Genomic DNA, 22,213 nt, shown 5'->3' with positions numbered 1-22,213 from the left:
GTTGTTGTTCTGCATCTCAAGCTTTTTGTATGCACACAGTTCTTGCCAGCACTACAAAATTAGTTTAGATTGATTTTTGCTATGTTAATATACAATCCTTCTCCTACCGACATCCAAACCCTCACAGCACTTGGAGAACGCACTGCAGTTGCTGCTGTCATATTCACTAGTCTTGGTTTCTTCCCATAAGGAAGGACGACCTGGCAAAGCTTTTGCTGTAAGAAAGGCTTTCCAAATATCAGGAATACAGAGATGATAGAAGAGGGAGAGGGTGGAATGTTACAGGCAATACTTGCATGTGCTAAATAAGAAAAAAAAAAAAAAAAAAAAAAGGAGGATTTATTTCTCTGCCTCAATTCCCTTTGCAGCTCACCTTTAAAGGAAAATATTTTCAATGCACATGTATTAAATGTGCTCATGTTCGGTTATGATTGTTTTTTAATGGATATGATATTCATTACATTTAAGCACATTGAGTTCACAGAAACAGCTGGAAAAATATTGCAAGCATTCATTACATATAAGTGAAGAAACAAGAATGTATGTGTGTGTTTATGTGCGTGTGTGCCTGGATATTAAAAGCCACATAGCACATTATCTGAGACAGAGCCCTCACAAGGACATGGATGACATTCATGATGGATGTAAAATGACAGAGTGAAGGGTGAAAATAACTCAAAAGATCAAACAGGAGAGGAATGGAAGAGAAAATAAGGAGCAAGCTGAGAGGAAATTATGCTAAAAACTGGCCCTACTCCATGTTAATTAATTCAGATTTCCAGATTAAGACAAACCAATTTTGTTATTTCTTTTTTTTTTTTCTTTCCTCTTTCATTGAAAACAGATACACCCAAATTCAAGGAGACATTAAAACATGTGCTGAACTTTAATTTATACAAGTAATCCCAGTGAAGTTGTTTTACTGACTATTCAGAAAAGCCACAATTAATAAAGTTCGCTGTAGTTAAAAAAATCAACAAGTTGTAGGTTGGTGGGGATGGGAAAATAGCTATTGCATGTGCATATGAACATATTTAGTCATATGTGGAGAAAAGGAAGTGTGTAGCTGCACGTAGGGAGTGAGAGGCTTAAAACTGTGGAAGAGGGATAAAGAGAGCAGACAAATCTGTGTCCACCAGGATTGCTTTTGAATCTCTCAAGAATCTATTAAGAAGAAAATTTTGCTGCAGCAGTGTTCTTTCTCAACTTGTTCATTTCCTTGTGTGGAGCATACTGATTTACAATCTGCTGAAAGACAAATGTATCATATGGAGAGATGAGAAAAACGGGGCTTGAACTGTGTAGGTACAGAGCTCTGTAGGCTGTTCTTGCTTCAGTTGCATGAGGTAAAGTTCCTAAATAGACATGCGTTATCTTTTGGAGAAAGGTGGTAGAAAAGTAAAAATACCATTAAAAGGAGATGAGCTTAAAGGAGCACTGATGGATAAAATAAATGCTGTTAATTATTTAAAGGCAACTTCATTGAATACGTGACTTTGGGCAGACAAAATAATGTTTGTGAAAAGTAGAGCTTTCCCTTTGTATCTGCACTCAGGTTGGCTGTAGGTTGCCAGATAAACTGAATGGCCATTGACAAAGATTTCATAGATGTAGACAACTCGCAGTAAGCTGATCTTTATTTTTTTTCCCTGAACTTACTGCCGGTCAGAGACTAATGGAGCTGAGAAAAATCCAAACCAACAAAATCAAAAATTCAAAGAGTTGTTGTTGGCTGTTTGGGCTTCTGATTGCCTGGTGTCCTTGGCAAGAGCAAACATAGCCATATCACTTGGTGTCATGAACCATAACCTGCAATAATCCATGCTTCTTAATCCTTAATATAGCTGTTGCCGTGTCATCACAATTTATTTTAAAATGGTATTCTCTAGTACTAATCTCAGTCCTAATCATTCATATTAATGTTAGCATTAGAGTGAATTAGGGCATTATTTGCCTAATATGTGCCATATGTGACACTTAAGTACTTGTAAGTAATTGCATATGAGAGAAGACAGCATTAAATGTGAATGGCACATACAGTAGGGAAAATGGAAGAGACAAATATTAAACTTTTAATAGAAATAACTTCAGCAAAACTTTCCCACAGGCAACAGAACTGATATTTTTAGCTAGTTGAGGCCAATGTATGTTAAGAATAGCATTCAGTACAGTGGGAAAATACACAATTTCTATTATGGGGCAGTGAGAATAGCAACCTACTTATGATATAAAATATACCAGTATAAAATATGTAATTATCTTGCATGCAAAGGAATAAATCATGTAAACTATTTACAGTAGGAATTGTGAAGGGACAATGACACATTGTCTTATTTGTGTAGTGAGGATAAAGTTTGGCTTCTAAAATTGCAAAATCTAATTCGTGGTGTTTATGTGATGCTTCCTGCAAGACTGATAAGATTTTTTTTATTTCTAATAAATTAGGTTAGATATTAGCTTGGTTCAAATGGGAGATAGGACTGGTTAAAATTAGAAAGATGTTAGCTTGGATAACATCTTGTGTTTCTTCATATTGTACTGCTAGACTAAAATTATACAAGGTAGTTCTGCTTTCCCATGCAGCTGCAGATAAATGCAATTTTGCTTCTAGAACCATCACTGTATTGTAATTCATATGGTGCAAGACTCATAATCGTACTGCAAGTGAATTTGGACTCTTTTGAGAGCCATTCACAGAATGATATAAACACAAGGGTTAATTATCATTACTACAAAACTGCAAGCCCATCATACTATTAATAATAATGCAGAGAACAGCGGCACTATGTGTCCTCATCTATCATCATGTATAAAAATAGTTTTAATTGATAAGCCCCGTCTGTTCTCTACACTATTATTGCATCTCTATAAGTTTTAAAAATAGGGTGAAATCAATATTTTTTTGTCTGTCTTCCTTGGTAGCAAAGAAGGGCCTAAGCTTCAGGATTAGTGGGCAGATATGGGGAGGATTTCTTTCTTTGTGATACAAATCTGTATTAATTGATTTTTCTTGATGTGGATTAATTGCAGCTCTTTATTAGGAATAATATCACAAATAAACTATAGACCGGTATAGATTGCTAAGCCTAGATTTCAACTGAATGAGGCTAATCAATATCCAAAGCTGTAATTCAGAGTGATTCATTAGGGCCTCAGGAAAAGCCAAATAATATATGTGAGAAATATCTCATCTGGAGCCTTGAAGGAGTTTCTCCCTAAATAGAATAAATACATTTGTAATATACAATTATTGCAGATTAAGCTTGCTCAAATGCATTTTGATGGCCAGCTCTTGCTAAGGGAGTGGAGGAACACTGCTGCAGCTCAGCAGCGGTAGCAGCATCCCAACCAGAAGGCCAGAGCCCCTCTCTGTTTACCATCAAGCTTTCAAGTCAGATGCAGACAGCTGCCAGACATGCACACTGCAATAACTCAAGATTCTTATTACCTTTTAGGCAATGAAAGGGTTGATATTTGCATTTTAAGGAAATAAAATTCTATATGCTTGCAATGGCTTCTGATGGCCAAACCTAAACAAGAGAAGCATACCCCGATTTTGGCCAAGGAATTTAAGCACAAATGCCCAGCTCTAAGTGCAGCACAGAAACTTGCTGTGCGAACAAGGAGGGAGGGGTGCTTCTCATGTGGACACCATCCTCTGGTTCCCACCTGAAGGAGTGCCCAGCCATGGCTCCTGCTGTGGATATTGGATGTAAATTTTGGATATCCATCTCAAGTTGTCTGTGCTCAGTCTCTAACTAGGCTGTTACACCTACTGTTCTCAATCCAGTGACGTGTACAATTAAGATTCTGATTTTGGGCATCCATTTAAAGCTGAATACATGAGAAAACATTATTAAATTTACTACTAAGAAACAACCTTCAGGAAATAATTTTTATAGCTAGTGATGAGTATGTATTATGCAAGGTGAATTTCAGGGTTCTATGAACTGTATTGTAAAAGAAAAGTGGATACAGAATTAGTTGAATGTGACTGCTATAATACTGAAGATGGATCCTAGGTTTAGAGGAACTAAATGTAAAACCTAGCATCTAAAAACATAAATCAGTGCAATAACTACAAACAAAAAAGGTAAGTTTAATAATAGCGTTGTAATGAGAACTACATGTTGAAAATATTGTTATATATTGGAATATGATCTTCCTGGGCACATGTGAGGTTAAGATAGACACAGACTTAAAGCATGTGCTTGTAGTTTTCACTAGTTTAATTTTTTGCACTTAACCAAATTCATGAATTCCTTTGAGTTTGAAAAGATGGGGTTTCCCTTAGTAGCTCTGTGAATGCTACATTTAACAAAAAAGTTGCTATTGTGTTGCTTAAGGAAACTAGTTTTAGAGATGGAAATCGCAGGTTCTTAAGATGAGTTCAAGGCTTCAGTGGGACAACAGCTGGGATAAATGCAAGCAATTTCTTCCAGGAAAACCACGAAAATGGTTTTCTCTGCAGTGGAACATAACATTCTGCCAACACTCTGGTGTCCATCCACTGTTAGCCAGTGGTTCTTATTGTTCTAAGTCTTGTCTTATCTTTCCTGGAGTTTGTTCTATTTATTGCTTATACATCTTAAGGAAACCTTGCTACCACCTTGACATCCTGTTCTGGAGCCCATATTTTGCTCCAGTGGAGATAATAGAATTTGACTCTGTGAAGCTATGAGTGCTGGAGGTTTAGAGTATTATTTCACATGCAGAGAAAATAAGTTAACCAATTGTTTTTTTTTAACATGATTAAATGACTTGACTTTGACTTCTCATTCCCAAATGCACCATTTGCCCTTGTCCTTGTATTTAGTACTGTTCTAGCTTTGAAGTAGCCATAGCTGAAATAGCTAACCACTTTTTAAAGGAAAGGCTTACCATGGCATGGAACTGATTTTCATGCATACTAGTGTTCCTTTATTATTATAAAGAAAATGATTTTTCAGTGAGATAAAAGCCCTCTCTAAAATGCTAGAGATATATAAAGAAGGGTATTTATCTACCACTAAACTTGTTTGCTATAGGGAAAATACTTAAAATACAGAAACTTGCTTCTTGTCCTTGTTCGTTCATATTTCTTAGACCCATTCTCAGTGCCAAATTGCTTCTACCACTGCAACACCATAAATCAAAGCTTACACCCAAGGATGTGTGGAAATGGTAGGGCATAAATGCATCCAGGATAGACTGTTCTTGCGTTTGACAGCTAACAAAGTTGAGAGAATAAACATCGTAATGCTGGTGTGCCCTCTCTCTGGCTCGGATTATCTGGAGGCCATCTGAATAAACTCTCATCTGAAACAGGAAGCCCTGGGACTAGATCTTTCACCTTCCTTTGATTGTCATTTTCCAATTGTTTTCGTTTTTCAGTGACGTCAGCACACTTGGTCATTGATGTTCCATTTTGGACTTGACTATGCCAGATACACCCAGAGAAGTCGGAAGCCAAGAACATATTTGGCCTAAATAAAGAGTGGGCTTTCCTTCAGGCATCCTTATATATAAGATCCTGAAGAAAGATGCAGACAATGCTGAAGTTTTATATAAGCATTGTTAAGAGAGGTTGTTTCTAGTTCATTGGGCTTCTTGAATAGGTGGAAACCGTATGCATGGCACAGTCTTGAAGTCAGGGGTACCAACAACAAAATGTTACTGTGAAAATACACTGAAGTATGTCTATTTTTTTTTCCAAACTAGATAACAGCTGACCACATAGGGAATGGTTTTGTAAATATTTCAGTCTTTTGTTAGTTGGTGCAAAGGAAACTAACACAAAAGATGGCACAAAATAGTAGCATAGAGAATTTGGATATCTTCTGTCATCTTTCCTCTTCTATTTTTTCACACACTTCAAGTGCCTTTTAGTTAAGAGCTTTTGTTACTTAGATTTTTTTCAGTTTCTTAAAATTTTAATGAGTCAAAATGCATACTCAGTGCCTACTTCAAAAAGAGTGCAGTTGAGTTAAGAGAAGTGGGTGTTGAGTGGAGAGGTCAGTTGTGTGTTCAGAGTGCTGCTGTGAAGATACGAATCAGTCATACTGCACTAATTAAAATGTCCTGTGCCCTGAATGCTTCGTGCCTTGCCATAGTGTGTTCCTGAAGTCCAGCAGGGAGGCCACAGTGGCCCTCTCAGGATGGGTTGCCACTGAAGCTGGCAAAAGACATCACTCATCTCCATCTCTGTCTGAGAGCACATTGTCAACAAAGAACTGAAAAGCACGTCTGAGTTATGGAATACACTGCCCTTTGCATCACCAACAAAAGAGAGATATAATAAGCTAGTAATCTCATCATAGTGATTTCCCATCTCTTCTATTTTGATTTTGATCACTGCCAGACGTGAGACTGAGTGCTGCACTGTCCTGGTGAAGGTGTTTTGCTCATGCATGGCAAAGAGGAGGGAGATCTGGGCCTTTCTTGCGTATTGCTCAGACTTACTTATCATCTGACCAAAGTCATTATTCTTCAGGAGCAAGAGAAGGAGTGGGAGTGAGTGTTGAGAAGGCTAGACTTTCTAAATGTTTCTTGCGGACTGTCCATTTCAGGCTTGGGACTGGTTGGCAAAGAAAGCAAACCGATGTCCATGCATCTGTTTTTTCCTGTGGAAAAGATTTCAGTTGCACAGGGCATGTCAGTTGGGCACTCATCATGAACGTAAAAGTTTAGCAGGGAAAAACTGTTCTGAAATGGAGCAACAGAGCAACTCGCTCACCTGAGGAGTGCTTCATAGGGTAACTACATTTTTGTAGGTTTCCTCTGAAGCACAAACAAAACAAAAATATAAGCACCAAACCACAGCTTTAAAAATGTGTTAAGATGCCTCCTGAAAGTCACAGGCTGTCCTTATATTGGTCAATTTTTGGAATTCTTCAGTAGTGAGAACAGACTCGGTTGTCAACAGAGTGCTGTTCACAGAAGCTAGGCAGGAAAATGAAAGAAGGCTTGCTATTGTTCAGTGATGTGGTGTAGGCTGCAAGAATGCGTTGGGAATGCAATGCCTGCATGTCAGGCAGAGAGAGAGGTCTTTGTGTGAATACATTGGAGCAGAATGTCAATCATATAAGTAACTATTATCTGATGTATTTTTTTTATTCTGATCATTGCCCGCATGCTTCTTCAGTTGGAGTCCATAAGGTTGGTTATCAGTCTGTTGGAACTTCCTGCTATCTGATCCAGGCTGTTTTGTTATCACTTATTACAGGGGAGCCAACCTACCATGAAGCAATGTAGGAAGCAGCATACTAGGCATGTGCTCTTTGCTTTGCACAGCGTCCTGACATAGACTTGGTGATAACTTGTGAATAGGTAACATACAAACACCTTGCTCTGGTGTGTCACTTTAAAGAAAGCAATGTTTTTCCTAAAAATGGCTGATAGAAAGGGAAGCTACACACTTACTCAAGTGCAAAAAGACATGTTTTATCTCACAACAGTTAACCTTATGTCAGGATACAATGATGCAAGAGCACTGTTATGAAATTCCTCAAAATCCTGAACATATTAGAGGCAACATGCCTGAAAAGGGTGCATTTGTGATTAAAATACTTTTGTTCTTTAAGCAAATTAATTCTTGAAACAGAAGCTTTTAGAGTTGGGAATAACATACCTGTTACGACCTGAATTAAATTGACCTCCTCTGAAGTCTTGCTTCTCATGGGTTGGTGTTATTTTGTGATGCTTAAGGCAGACCTACCTTTGAGGTAACACATCACTATTCTGCCAGCCAAGATGGGAGGAGATCACATGCTGAAAAAATCCATCCCACTGGGAGAGGTTGAGACCATATTCTATTAATTTACACAGCGTGCTGAGTAGTAGTCCTGAGGGATCTGTTTTGGTGGAGTCATTTAGGGCCATGAGGAGCAAATTCTTCAAGCTGATTTGAAAACCTGTGGCTATCAGAGGTGAGAACTGCTGGATGAATAAGCAGAGGGGATAAGCAGTCAGGAGCAATACAGAGGACACAGTCCTGCACCACTGAATTCAGCAAGAGCTTTGCCAAAGGGTTATCTTTTAACCACAGAGCTGTTGGGCCCAGGCCATATTGTTACTCCCCAGTGCTGAGGTCTGTATGGAATAGCCCCAGTGCTGAGGTCTGTATGGAATAGCCTATCTCACAGATGCTTCTTCCTGATGCAGTAAGTAATTCACCCAGGAAGCAAGAAGTTGAATGGGAAAGCTAAGAACACTTCTTAAGTCATGCTTCCTCAGGCTCGCAGTTGAGTTCCTAGCATGCTCAGTTCTGTTTGATCCTGAATGTTGACAAGCAAGAGAGTTTGTCCAGAGTTTTCTTCAAGTATGTATTTTGGAAACTCTTAAAACTGATATGAGTGGTTTTTTCTATCTAAAGAAAGCTACTCCAGGTGCCACCATACCACATACCTTTGCCCAGTGTTATGAACTGAAGCATGAGGCTGACCTGTGTTAAAACCAAGCCACCTTCTACCAGGCTAGTTTTAGCCCCACTCAGGTTTTTGGGCCAGGTGAGAATCTCTGTGCATAAATATCTATGTCAGTGAGAGAGAAGGCAGCATGGACAGGAGGAGGCGTAGAGCAGCTGACAGAAAGCAGGACAGCTTGTGCCCTGGCTCCGTCTCAGGCTAGTGTTCATCTAGGGGTATCTTTACCTGCTCAAGCACAAGATGTCTTAGACTTCTATTGATTCACATCCATCTGCTTTGTCCCACTGGGAACACAAAGACTACCCTTTAGTCATCATACCTTCTACACTGTTTTTCGTGCTGCACCTCATGCTAGAAAGGCTTTCTAGAAGAGATCCCTAAGTGCATGGGCCATGCTGACGCCAGGATCTCAGTGCGTTTCATTCTATTTCACCACCCTATGCCACAGTTTATTCAGTACGGTGAAACACGATATCGAAGTCTGAGTTTAAGTTGGTGTAGCTCTCTTCAGTTCAGTTGGGCCATGTTGATTTGTACCAGCTGAAGACCTATTTCACTACCTCAGATTTGTTCTTTGCTTTTGTAGCTACTGTAGCTGTATAGTACTTAATAGCAATGCGTTATTATGTTAGAGTTTTCCATAATCCGTTTCAGGAATTCAAAGTTCACACAACCTTTTGTACTTCTTCAGTACTTTGCAGAAGATCATCTTGATTGCAGCATCAAATCCCATTTGTGTGCAAAACTGCAGTTTATTAGGCCAAAGCTCTGGCAGTAACCACTATGACCAGAACACAGAAATATACAGGATGGATGTATTGTTGTGAATGGACAATAACTGAAGAAGGCCATGCATTGTTTCATAAAATGTTCATATTTTATTTTTTTCTGAATAACACATGAAAAATACTCTGTTTCGGTTTAGAGGATAAAAACCTTCTGAGAAATACTTAACATCTGTTCTATTCTGGTTCAGAAAATCATAATTTCTGTTTTGTTTTTTTCCCCTCATTGAAACACAATTCAGAATATATTTTAATATGAAATCCTGCAAAATGTTATTGAAAAAAATGTTACGATTCCTTGGGGAAGAAGGGAAGGGTTGTTTCTTTTGCATTTGTTTTCTGTTATAAGCGCTTAAAATTTCCTCTAACAGCGATAGCTTAGTCAAAAGATGTTTGAAAAGAAATAGATTTTGAACAAGATAGTAGCCAATTCCTGATTTAGACTTTTGAGCTTGTACAAAGCAAGCTGTACAAAGCAAGCTGTACAAAGCAAACACTCCAGTTGGGGTTCCAAACTACAACTACCAAAAATCTCTGATGACTAATGCTTCCTGGCTGTACTTCATGCTGGCTTGAAAAGAACAAGACTACGTTTTGTCTAAGCCTGCACTAATGTTATATAAAAGGTTATGGAAAAGGCTGTGTAGGTCTGTCCGCAAACATCCATCATTTGCATATGCTTGTGGTGTTTTTACTAGTGGCTTTGGGAGGAGCTAATCTAATGCTTAATTAAATCATTTAGCTTTATTTGATGCACTCTACTTTTTTTTTTTTTTTTTTTTTTTCTGGCTGACGGTATTTTTTGTGAAGGAATTTGCTGCAGTCCCAGAAGAAGAATGAATAATGTTTCCTATTTGGACCACAGAGTGATGTGATTGTGCATGCTGTTGGTGGATATTGCCTCTGACTAGCTTCCAGGGAAGAGAAACATCCATTGTCCACTCTGTCATGCTAGTGGTTGAGCATGTGATGGCAAGCTGGGATTCCTGGGTTCTTTCCTTACTCCAATGCTGAGTCAAACTGTGACAGTGGGTGAGTTAGGTAGCCATTTATTAAAATGAAGATGATAATATGTAAATCTTCAAAATAGTATGAAGGTCATTTCTGTGACCTCCATAGCCGTAGGGAGGCTTTTGGGCCTTCAGGTGAATCTGTCAGATGGCCACAAAGGAAAAGTAGCAACTCAGAATAGATGCGGGAGTGGTTTTCTGTAGAAATCTGTGCCTCTAAACCCATAGCTTGAGGAGAATCTTATGAACTCCTCAAGAAATAAAGGCCAAGGAAATTCTGTATAAAATCCTCTTTTGGCTCAGGAGAAAATATTTTGCCTTCCCATTCCTGCTCCCTCCCATCCACTAGCTAACAACCTTCCAGTGAAGTGCTTAATCCCTGCTAGCACCCACCCTTATCCGTTGTACTAGGCAGTCAATGTGTGCCTCCCTTGCTCTTCATTAAGCTCTGTAACACATTCCCAGCTAATGCTTCTTTGTATAATGCTCCCTTCTGTGTTGCCAGCAATAGCCCCATCCCTTTCTTCTGCTGGCTTTTGCTGCTGTAGTGGTCCATGTCTACCAGTGACTTTTCCACTCTGGTAAGAATCTGGAACTGGTGGGAGGCTCCAGCAATTCTTGGCAGTGGCTGAGGCTCAAGAGGAGGCTGGAGGAAATGGAATAGCCTTGGGCTTCCCACACCTATGAACTGGTCTCCCTGTCACAGCACCTTCCTGTGGCTATTCCCAGATATGTAATTATCCTCATTGTCTTATGAGTAATCACACTGAATACTTGGATTATGAAGACAAGGTTTGCTTTGTACAAAACTCACTAACAAGAATAGCTTGACTTCCACTTGGGTACCTTATAATAACCACATTTTCAGATATGTTTAGCACTTTACATTTATTTGACAGATACTCTTGAAATTTTTGACTATAGTAGCTATGGAGATGGAACTTCATGAAATGAATTAATTATTGTAGGGAGACCTTGTCAAAAAAAAGTCAGCTTCTTCTCCAAAAGTCCAATTCCTGTGCACACTTCAAAATCCTGTGACAGTATCACTGGATGAAACATTTTTTAACACTCATATCTGGAGCTACTCTTATTTGTTTTAGTCTGTCCCTTATTTGCTGTTTGTACTCTAAAATCTGTTTATGTTTTAATAGGTCATCTGTGATACTTCCACTGTTTTCTTCTAGCAGTTTTGCATTTATCTTCATTCTTGTACTTTAGATTATTCAAAGTTTCTTTAGGTTCCCTTCTTCATTCTCCCTCAGTTTTCATTCTCTTCTTGGGTTGGTCTTTTGTTCAGATAGGTTGTTCTCAAAGCAGAAACGTAACAGTCATATTAGCGCCACACAAAACATTCCACAGCCTCTACCACTTGGCTGAATACGTGGTAACAGTAGGGCTGCACCAAGACACACCAGGAGGTAGACTCATACAGACATTGTGTATGCTGGGAAGTGTGACAGTGATTCATCTTCACAAGCTCTGACAGCACTGTCTCTAAACCACAGATCCCTTACACCAGGGAAACCTTCAGATGGGCATCCTGGGACTGTCTTAATACTTTTACGCTCCTGAGCATGATGCAGGTGCTAAAGTTGGGGATTATGCTGCATCTTAGATGCAGCTGTGTAGTGTGTACACAAGTTTCCTGACTCAAAGAGGTTGCTATGAAATGATTGCTCTGTTCTAAATTGTTGATGACAAATTGTTGTGAACATGGGAAAGAAACAAGGGTGCTGAAAGCTCTGTGCATCATTGAAATATTTAAATATTACAGTGACACCTATAATTCAAATTTACTGTAGTAAACACAGCAGAAATGACCTTAGCATAGTGTTATTCTGTATTCGAAGACAGATTCTTGAGGTTTGTTTTATTTATATTGTATGTTATGTGGAGAAATAATTCTTGGAGGGCTCACGTGGTATGTTTTCTTTACAATTTCTTTTCATGTTGCTAAAATATTGCAGAGAAATCAGTGGCTTCGGTGTGTCCAAAGATTTATTTTTAACCTCTCAGTGTGCAAAAATCAGGAACAATTATTAAGCTGTCCTAAAACTGCTGATACAACCTGCTGGCAACAGATGGTGTGAATGAAAAGCCAGAAGTGACCATTTTTAATATCAATAGATTTAAAAATTTAGTTCTTTAGTCTTACCTAACCTCTTGTGACCGAGTGTCTAAGGTATTGTCTTAAAGACATTATCAATAGCCTTGATTTGGACATGAGTCAACTGCAGAAGTGCATCTTCTGCAATACTTCATACATGTAAATGATGCTGTGTGCTCCTTGTCTCTTCTGACCTCAGTGAGTGATGAGCACTAGCATTTGCTGCTCTACAACATAATTAAGACCAAACTCAGCTGGAGCAGTTTTGCTGCCGGTAGTGTGTGGCTGCACTTTGGGAGTTCTTTGTAGGTCTGAACTTGCAGGGTAGTTAAGAACCAGCTTCTGTCAATGCCTAGGGAAGAAAAGGTTTATACATAATCAGATATTATCTCATTCTTGCTGTATTTATATATCTCAACTATAAAATCAGGAAGTATTGCCAGCCATCATTTGGATGAAGTTGGCATAAACACAGAAACACACATGCACACACATAGAGAACAAAACAAAAATCCCAAGCAAGCCTACTTTATCTTTCAGTTAGTTATGGATGTGAAAATCTGAGTCTTGGATGGTGTCAGGTGTCCAGTATAGGTAACATGTGGATGACTGGGTGCAAGTTTAACTGGCTAGTCTTTCCCAAAACTCCCTGTTACCAAGTGGGGGTAATGCGCTGTAAAAAGTGAGAGTGCTTTTTGCTTTGGGTGCCACTGCTGATGGGGACAGACTGACAGCAATGCAGTATGTCACAACATTATAAGCAAGATGGACTCCAGCCTGACGTCCAAATTTACCTAACAAATGAGGTGGCCGTGCTGTGAGCGAGAAACAGGCTGAAGCTCCTGCATAAGTAATTTCATAGGTAAAATGCCCTGTCATTATATGCACACAAGGCAAATGCAGCATATGTGGACAGATGATGAACTTTATGCATATGACTCTGGAAGAGACAAAACCTCTCTCTGCAAATCATAGCCTGCTATTTAAAGAGTCATTCCTTTCTTTGTTTTTAATGCCCTGGTCTGCACAGAGCTCAGCTCCTGGCAGGTCAGCAGCTCCTCACCCACAAACCCCAGTGGTCTGCAGGCCTTCCTCCTGCTGTTGCTCTGCTCTGTGCCGGTGGGCCCCTCTGCCCCTTTCCACCCACACAGCCACAGGCAGCAACCACTGACCATTGTCGGGCGGTCCCCTGACAATACAGCATGTGGGAAAAGTGCTTCCAGGGTGACCAGCAGCCTGGGAGGAGCTCAGGCAGAGAGTAAAGGCCGATGCACCATGGGAGAGCACTGAAAGGACACAGAGTTTTTTGGAGAAGGGAAAATGAGCTCTCCCCTGTGGGCTTCTCTCTGGAGGCTACAAGTGAGATTTCTGAATTGGAGAAGGGGCTGCAAAGAAAAGTCAAACCATGAATAAAAATAGCCAGCTGTACAGATGCAACTTTAATTTAATGATGGTAATGATGCTCAGTACTGCTCTGAGACAGGAGATGCTGGGGGGGAAAAATGTGCATCAGTACCAAATAGTCTTGAGCCGGACAGTTGGGCGTGCCCAACTCGGTGACACAAACTCATGACAAATGAGGGCACAGTAAAACTCTCACTGAAGTGCTCGGTCAACCTAAATAAGTGCTGAAAGCAGCCCCCCAAGGAGCTGTGCCCAGGCAGCCCCTACCTGCTGCTCCCTGCGGGGAGGCCAACAGGATGTGGACCCAGCAGTGACAACCAGTTACTCTGTAGCTACTGCCATTTCTGGGAGGAACTGTGGCCTTCTTTCGCTGTGTGGTTATTATCTTGTCATTAACCAGGCTGAGCAGCAGGGTAGAGTTCCTGAATGTTCTCTTCTGTATTCCGTCTTACCAATTCTTGGCATCCAGTGTGTATCTTACTGAGCAGTACAGAGTTTAGGGATGCTGAACGCTAAGAATTCTTCCGTTTTCTTCATGATTACAGAAACATCTGTTCCCAGCTACCTTCTGGTGATTGACTGTAAAATTTCAGTGTCAATTTTTCCCCAATATTTCCCATTTTTCCCCCATTTTTAGAATTGTGAACTTTCAGATGAGTTTCCCTTACAAGCCTCTTTCGTAGATTTGTGAACTATGTATGGCCCTTGCCTTTATTGTCATGCTTTACAAATTCTCACATTCCTTTGGTGCAGCATTCAACTTTGTAGTCAGACTCCTTATCTAAATTGGAGTTGCGGAGTGTTCTGTATTTCATGGTCTGTAGTTTATGTTCTGTGTTTATCTCTGATTTCTAGCCTATAGTGAGAGGATCAGACTATTGCAAGCACTTTAGCTGAATGCAAAATGCATTCATGCCTCGTGAATTCGTTTCATTTTGAAGTTTACATAACATAGTCCGAGAAAAGCACTTATTGCAATGTGTGTGCAATTATTACTACAGAACTCCTTACTGTTAGGACATATGCTTTCTCAGGATTGTGTTGCAAATCTGTTTCCTCCGTTTCTCATAGAACTTCTGCACTGTCAGTGCTGAGCAAAGTCTGAATATCACAACATCTGTCTCTGAATGTGTCCACAAAACTCAAGTTTCTTTAAGGTGAAGATACATTACACTCATGCAGAAAATAGTGTCAGCATCTCCATGAATGATGTATTCTACTTAGTACAACCAGCTCTGTGAGTCTGTGTGAAACAAGGCAATTTAGAAGGAAGAAGGGGAAAAAAGGAGTCTAAGGAAAGGATGTGAGAGTGCTTAGAACATTACAGAAGTGAACTTGAATTTTCTGTCCGTTTTGCTCTGTGTTCATATTTACACTGCAGCTTACAGATAGTGGAAAACTATTAACTGTTAATCTTAATGATGTCATTAAAATACCCAGATCCCTGATCTGTCTGGTAGACTTATTTCCCTCGCTTGTAAACTTATTTTGCTTATTCTCAGAAAAGAGAGCTTTTCATAGAGAAGTGTTAAATCAAATAAACCCTCACTGCTCCAGGGGACCACCTCCAGGATTATCTGCATGAGAAATGAGAATGGCACAGGATTCCAGGTGCTGCCCCACCTTTCCCATGCTTAATTTTGCTGCAAACATGAGCAGCCAATGCCAGTAAATATCTCTCACTGTCGCGTTGTTTGGGATCCAGCACTGGAAATGGGATTGAACCATCCTCAGCGCAAGCAATTCTGTTATGAGAATTCTGTTATGAGCTTAGCAGAGATGAAAGGCACTTGAACCAATTGGTGATGACTTATGTGCACCATGGGAGGAAGACAGCCCACCACAAGCAAATTCTTCTGCTGTTTAGATGTACTAAGAAAGCACTATGAAAGCAGAGGGGGGAAAAGAAAACAACAACCAGAATTGGAAATTATATCTTCAGTAGTTTTTTATTTTAATGTTATTTTTTAAATTGTGTTTCTGTCCATTATTAGATCTTCAGTTCCTTTTACTTGTTCATTTTCATTAATTTTTTTTTTTTCCTTTTTCTTTTAGTTTATATATTGAATCAGACAAAGTATGGATTATGCAGAACAGCCCACCTCTGCTTTCAAGCAAAAAGAGAGACAGTTCAACATATACAGAGTTTTACAGGACAGAACCCTTGGTATTGCAAGAGTTCCTGACACCAGGTAAGCTGAGAAAACCTCAGTAACTCGACTTCGTTTTTTGAATGAGTGCCTGGTGCTGGAAGGTATCTAAAGGCATTGACAAGAAAGGCATCTGAGGACACTTAATATCATCTAGGCAATAGTCAGTGTCTTCCAAAATTCATTATCTCAGCAAGTAGAGACAGAGATACTGTTTTGTTCTTTTTTTTAAAAAAAAAACATCCAAAAAAGAAGGGTGAAAGGTTCATCCCACTTCTAGGTGGTATTTTAAGGCTAGCATGATTAAGACATGCCTGATGCTGTTGCCAGCAGCTTGCTAAATGTTTACTTTTGTATTTTTCTGATAGAAGTACCAGGTCAGTGTTCTGGGTGGCTTTCAGCATGAGGGTAGAACAAGCTTCAAGCTTGTGCCTCATTTCTTTAAACATTGGACTATTCATATTTTGAATATATTCTTCCATACTTCAGCTCACATAAATTGCCCCATTTTCCTCTTGACGTAGATGTGTGATGGCTGATACCAGCTGATGATTTGTTTCTCCATTGGTAATTCTGAGACTTAAAACTTCTGGAATATAATCACAAGGAATGAAGCCATTTGTGGCAATGAGTGTCAAAGCCCATAAAGTAGAACCAGGAACATACATAAAATAAAAATATTAATGATATGGATATGTAAAAATACTTAACATTCTACAAAATTTCAACAGCCCACTGGCCACAATAGTAAACCTGGTGATGAGATGGTATATGATGTATACGTCTGTATGCACATATGTATATTTCATTTGTTAGTGTATACACATACGCAGCAAAGTATGCTGCATAACAAAGCCCTGTGTGTACAACAAATGAGTCTAGCATTAAACTCCATAATGGCTTGGGAAAATCAGATAGTGTAAATCATAAGTAACAAGAGATCTGCTTTTTGTTGGAACTTTAAAACAACTTTATTTTACCTGCTCTGTTGCTTTGAAAAAATTCAAGTGAAGTGTTTTCACTGGTCTGCCATTCAACAGGATTCAGTTTCCCTTTATGTGATGCCATATATACTCTATCAATTTAAACTTTTCTGGTAGGATATGAAGGCACAAAGAAAAATGTGATATTCTGGCATTATTTTATTCCATTTATTGTGAAGTAAAGGCTTCATTTCAATAACAAGCACTGATCTTGTAGAAATTATTTTAGCTGCAGGAGTTAGAACTAAAGATACTGTTAAATCTGCATTTATAAAACAGCAGTCTTCTGCACCTATAAGCCCCACGTTTGCATGTGTAAGGTAAGTTGATTCTTGCTTGGGTAAGTTGATTCTTGCTTGGGTAATGTTTTGCCAGTCTAAGAGTGCTAGACTACTGAGACAGTGGTTAGAACTGTGCATGCATGTAATTTGCAAATTCCATTTGATCTGTTGTGTACAAATATGTGAATCTCAGTGCACAGCAGCACACAACTTCAAAACATGAGATAAACAAGCCACCATAGTAAAATAGCCTTTTTCTCCATCATTCCTAAATTCCCAGAGGTCTGAAGCAGTTTTAGACCTTCCTGTAATAACAAAGCATTTTAATGGGTATTCATATATTTGCAATGACATTCCTATTTCCCTTTGTCAGGAAGAAGTTGACCCATTCTTTTTTATACATTGCTGATACACTGAAGTTATGTAGGCTTACAGCATATTTACATAAACTATTGTCTAAGCACACCCTACCAGCAGAATACAAACTAGTTTATTTCTATTTTGCAGTTTGTGAGAAAATTTTAATGCATATCTGCTAACCCGCTGCAGATCCAAGTGCAGCCATGGTTCTGAAATGAACACTACTGGTGCTGAGGTGATAATTGTACCCTGTTGCCAAGAAAACAGACAATTGTTTCTTGCTGCTGCATAATATTCAGGAAATAGACTTGTCAGCTGAGAAAGTTCAGTTGGCCCTGCTGTAGTAAAAGATTGGTGAAGATTAAGACCTTTCCTTCTACCTTGACTTCATTAATTCATTTAAAAGGACTAGTGAAATAATAGTGGCTGAACAATAAGACCTATCACACAGGCTCTCATCTGGAAAAATGCACCATGTTCTAAGTTGGAGGCTCTCTGCCATTAAGCTACTATCTGGCCCTGTGTGTAAAGTGACAAAAACTGTAATTAATATGCTTTGCAGGATGCTTGTTTATTTATTATGGCAGTGTATATTGTTGTAATGCATTAACAAACCTATTTCCAGCTGACAAAAAATTTACTTTTTGAGTTTTTATCAGTGAAATATGGTCAGTCATCCAACAGTTTGCTTCTTTGGTGTACTTGCTATAATGAGGAATAAACCGAGGGTATATATCAAGAAATATATGGTTAGGAACAATGCTTTTATGTTTTCCATATTTTGTTATTTTTGCCTCAAATCACAGTTCAGTTTAGTGTGATCTGACATGGCTGAAATACTGAAACCCCCACTCCTCCAAAGCAGTGTTTATTATAGAAACCCACAAACTTAACCTAACCTAGAGCAGCTTTTCCTGCAGTGATATAATTACAGTAGTTATTGTTGCAATAAACCAGATGTTCCTGAAGTGGAATGAAAGAACTTCCCCCTGCCTCCCGCATCACATTTGTTACGTTGCCGCTTTTCAAGTTTCACATCAGCTGTTCAGAAAGCTCTTTCTTGATTGAGTGTCATTTACAGATTCTTGCTGCATGAGACTTTTAGCTTAAAAAAAAAGGAAACGCTGGCAAACTTTGAATTCTCATTGCTTTCCTTTAAACCCCAGACATGACAGTTATCAGTACCATTAATTCTTTCCCAGGGCCAAAGACTTTTTTTGTCCCTTAAGATAGTATTACTTGGCTAAAAAATAAAAAATAAAAATTAAAAAAAAAAAAAAAAAAGAAAGAAACACTTTGAAAAAGCAACTTGGTTTTCAGATTGAGTACATTGTTCTCTGCATAAAGAAATGTTCTGCTCCTCCAGAATCGATGAATTTTGGGCAGAGTTCAGCAAAGACATCATTTTATGCCACCATTCTGCTTGATAAGCAATAGAGGTAGCTTTGGAGAACTGTGTCTTTTTAACTGCTGTATCAGCTGTGGTTATGACTGTGAACCATGAGCAACCATTCAAGGCAACTAAAAAGACCATATTTAAAACCTCATCAGAAGACCGTAGTTAATCCTACACTGGACCATAAATAACTGTCATTATTTAAACATTGCACTTATATTTTTAACAGTGCATTAGTCAACATATTTTCAGTATTTCCCAGCCTAATCAAGTCCTAACTACAAAGAATAATTTGCCAATAAAGAAATGGACTGTGTTTAAACTACTAGGACCTTAGATATGAAAGTTGTTGTATATATTGTACCATATGTGCAAGAAAACCTGTCTAGGAGCAATGAGTATAAACAGTCAAGGAGAACAGTTAGTAGATTGTTTTATTACACTTACAGTGCCCTATAATAATGCCATAAAGAAACATAAACCGGGCTTCATGTTTTGTGGAGCTACAGATAAGGTCTCATTAAAATTCAACAACAATAAGAATGAAGTATCTTATCAGTGTGCCATCTTATCATGTGCCACGGCAGTCCTGGAAGAAACCTTTGTAATGTTCAGTTACATGTGCTATTCGTTTTTCTGTTTGTTAATGGTAATCTATTAGTCAACCTATCCCTGCGGAAGCTGCACTGTAAGGAGGAAGACAAACCAGGGATGAATTCACCTCACGAAGTAGTCTGCTCAGTTTTCATTTCGTAGAATGTAAATGTTTCTTATAGAAGGAATTAACATGACTCTGAAACACAGTCCAGTTTTCGACTGATGTGGTAGGGGATGCAGACATTGTTGGCCTGAATTTACAGAAAACTTTGAAAACGGTCCATAAAATCTCTGAGGAAACCCAAGAGGCACCCACACGTTTGGAAGCAGATTATAAGACAGCTCTGCTGCGCAGCCACAGTCGGCTCCCTGCATTCAAGAGAAACTATCGATTTCACATTTTTGCCTTCCTAATGAGAATGTGTCAGGGCTGAAATAAATAAGTAGGACTCCTGTCCACAGAGCCTTGACGTCCTTTCCATCCCGGAGGCTGGGAGGCCCCTGGTGTTTCCTCCTCTGGCTGTGACATGCCCAGTGAATATTTCCACCACCCACACTTCATTCATTCTTAACTATCCTCACCCACTCATCATTACAGCTGTGCAAAGCATCCATTACAAACCCTGAAGCCATGTGAATCCTACCTTCATAACTTTGTTATGTGCTTCACACAGCTGGGATTATTTGGGCTTTGAGTAAATTACCTTTTGAGATGATCGACTCTGGTTTTATGCAAATTTGGGTCTGGGTTAAGGTGAATGATTTATGGGTTGCATATTTTGAAAATCACTGAGAGAGTTTCATATCACCGCACCAAACTCCACTGTGTAGATTTCTGTCACATTCATGGAAATCTAAAAAGATACAGGACATTGCAAAATGGAATTAAGTCCCAAATGTTCTCTGTGCATTGCAAACAGCTCCTAACTTGAATAACTTGGGGGAAAAAAATAAGCTGTTTTTAACTCTTTAAGATTTTTTGCTTCAAAGTGTAGTATTTCTTTTTTTGATTAAATTCCTTTCTTTAGCACATACTTGTGTCAGTAGCATTTCAACTAGTTTTGAATGCATGCAAGTAGGTGCCATAACTGTGCTTTCAAACAGGAAGTAGAGGGAAACCCAACCTACCTTTAGATTCAAAGGTGGATTTGCTATAGTCAAAATGAGAGATTTGTTTGACTGATGAAGTTTGAATTTGCAAAGCCCAATTAAAAAAAGAACTGATGTAAAGAACAGGATTAATTGTAAGAGGCTCTGTGACTTTTTAGTAAGACAGAATCAAAACAAGTAACAGAGAATTTCATGTTTTCATTTTTAAGGGAAGCTCAGACTACTTAAGGCAGGAGCACCAAACAGATCACTTAATATTTCAGCAAGAAAAGAACTTCCTTCATTTTGGTTTGCAACATAACCATTTTTTATCTGCTAAACAATCTTTTTCTGTTTTACAGTGAATGAGTCCATGCAGCAGACCATAAACACATCACCAAGTCATGATTTTGGAACATCACTTCCTGCTGATACCTGAATATTAATGTAAGTGAAACTTGAAGGGATTGCTTTTAATGTGTGGTGAATGTAGCGTTGTCACCAGGTGACCGGTGTTTTTTCTTTAATCACTGAATATGCTCGTTTATCAAAGTGCCTTTGAGATACGTAGAAGTAAGGCTTGAGGTGATTTGTATAAATCTTGACAATGGCTTGAGGTGGAATTATCCTGGGCTTAAGGACATATTGAGAGAAGTATCGAGACTTGGAATGCAGCTGGGCAAAGGTGGATACAAATAGTGTAAGCAGTGATAACTGAATTAATCACCATAGCACAAGGTACTAAGAGGTCTCAGTTCGCATTCTCCTAAATGTCTGAGGTAGGTAGGATGAACCAGAGCCTACAGGTGCTGTTTCTTCCCATCAGCTACTAAGGGGATGTGAATGAGCAGCTGATGTGCGGCTGCCTGCTGCCAGGCATGGTGAAGTGAGCTTTGTTACCAGCGCCTGCTGAAAAGGTCTGAGTGCTCTCCCCTCTACAGAATGTGGTGGAGGTGAAAGAGGGTCTGATTAAACATTCAGTGCTGCTGAAGTCAGTGTTTTAGTCTGGGCTGCTACAAGCAGAATTCTTCTGTTGGTCAAGAATCATTAAGTAAAAATAGTATGTAAAGGATCAGCAATTATTATTGATAATAAGCATCAAAATTATCAGAGGTACTCCATGGAGAAATAAAACACAAAAATAAAATAGAAGCAGCTTAGCACTACAACATCAGAAGCCCAGACTGTACTCATAACAGTCTTCAATCACCACCTTCACCATGTCCATTTGTAACTTGTCCTTGTTGAAACGTTATGCTTGCCTTTTGCTTAGGGCCTGGTTTTGTGAAGTGCTGAGCATCCTCATCTCACATCAACACATTGTAGACTTTTACCTAGGGAGAGATGAAATATAGCACATTATGTTTCATATCGCATATGTGTGGAAGGCTGTGAATCAAGGAAACAATTGCTTTTAAATAAATGATGTGCAAATAGAAAAGTGATAACGTAATGCATGATTTGAGAGCAAAAGCCCAGCTCCTGTGAATTCATTTCAGTAACAGTAAAGAGTGGTGCCACTAACAGTGCTGTTCTACAGAGTCAATTGGCATTTCCATTGTATATCATGGATTGCTGGAGATGGTGTGTCTGCCAGTTCAAGTCATACTGAGCTGCAATTTAATGTGAAAAAAATATGAATT

At 39.0% G+C, this 22,213-nt stretch overlaps 1 long non-coding RNA gene across 18 annotated transcripts in view; it reads left to right on the top strand.

Moving 5' to 3' along the window:
* LOC107314431 overlaps positions 1–22,213 on the top strand; it is a 301,532-nt gene that overhangs the window by 244,478 nt on the left and 34,841 nt on the right. For all 18 annotated transcript variants that reach the window (XR_004307622.1, XR_004307616.1, XR_004307632.1 and 15 more), the window contains 2 exons: positions 15,770–15,906; positions 20,933–21,017. This is a non-coding gene — a long non-coding RNA (uncharacterized LOC107314431). The remainder of the gene's footprint in view (positions 1–15,769; positions 15,907–20,932; positions 21,018–22,213) is intronic.

The sequence above is a fragment of the Coturnix japonica genome, chromosome 5, assembly GCF_001577835.2.
Source record: "Coturnix japonica isolate 7356 chromosome 5, Coturnix japonica 2.1, whole genome shotgun sequence".
Taxonomy (NCBI): Eukaryota; Metazoa; Chordata; class Aves; order Galliformes; family Phasianidae; genus Coturnix; species Coturnix japonica.
This window is presented reverse-complemented; position numbering and strand designations above follow the sequence as displayed.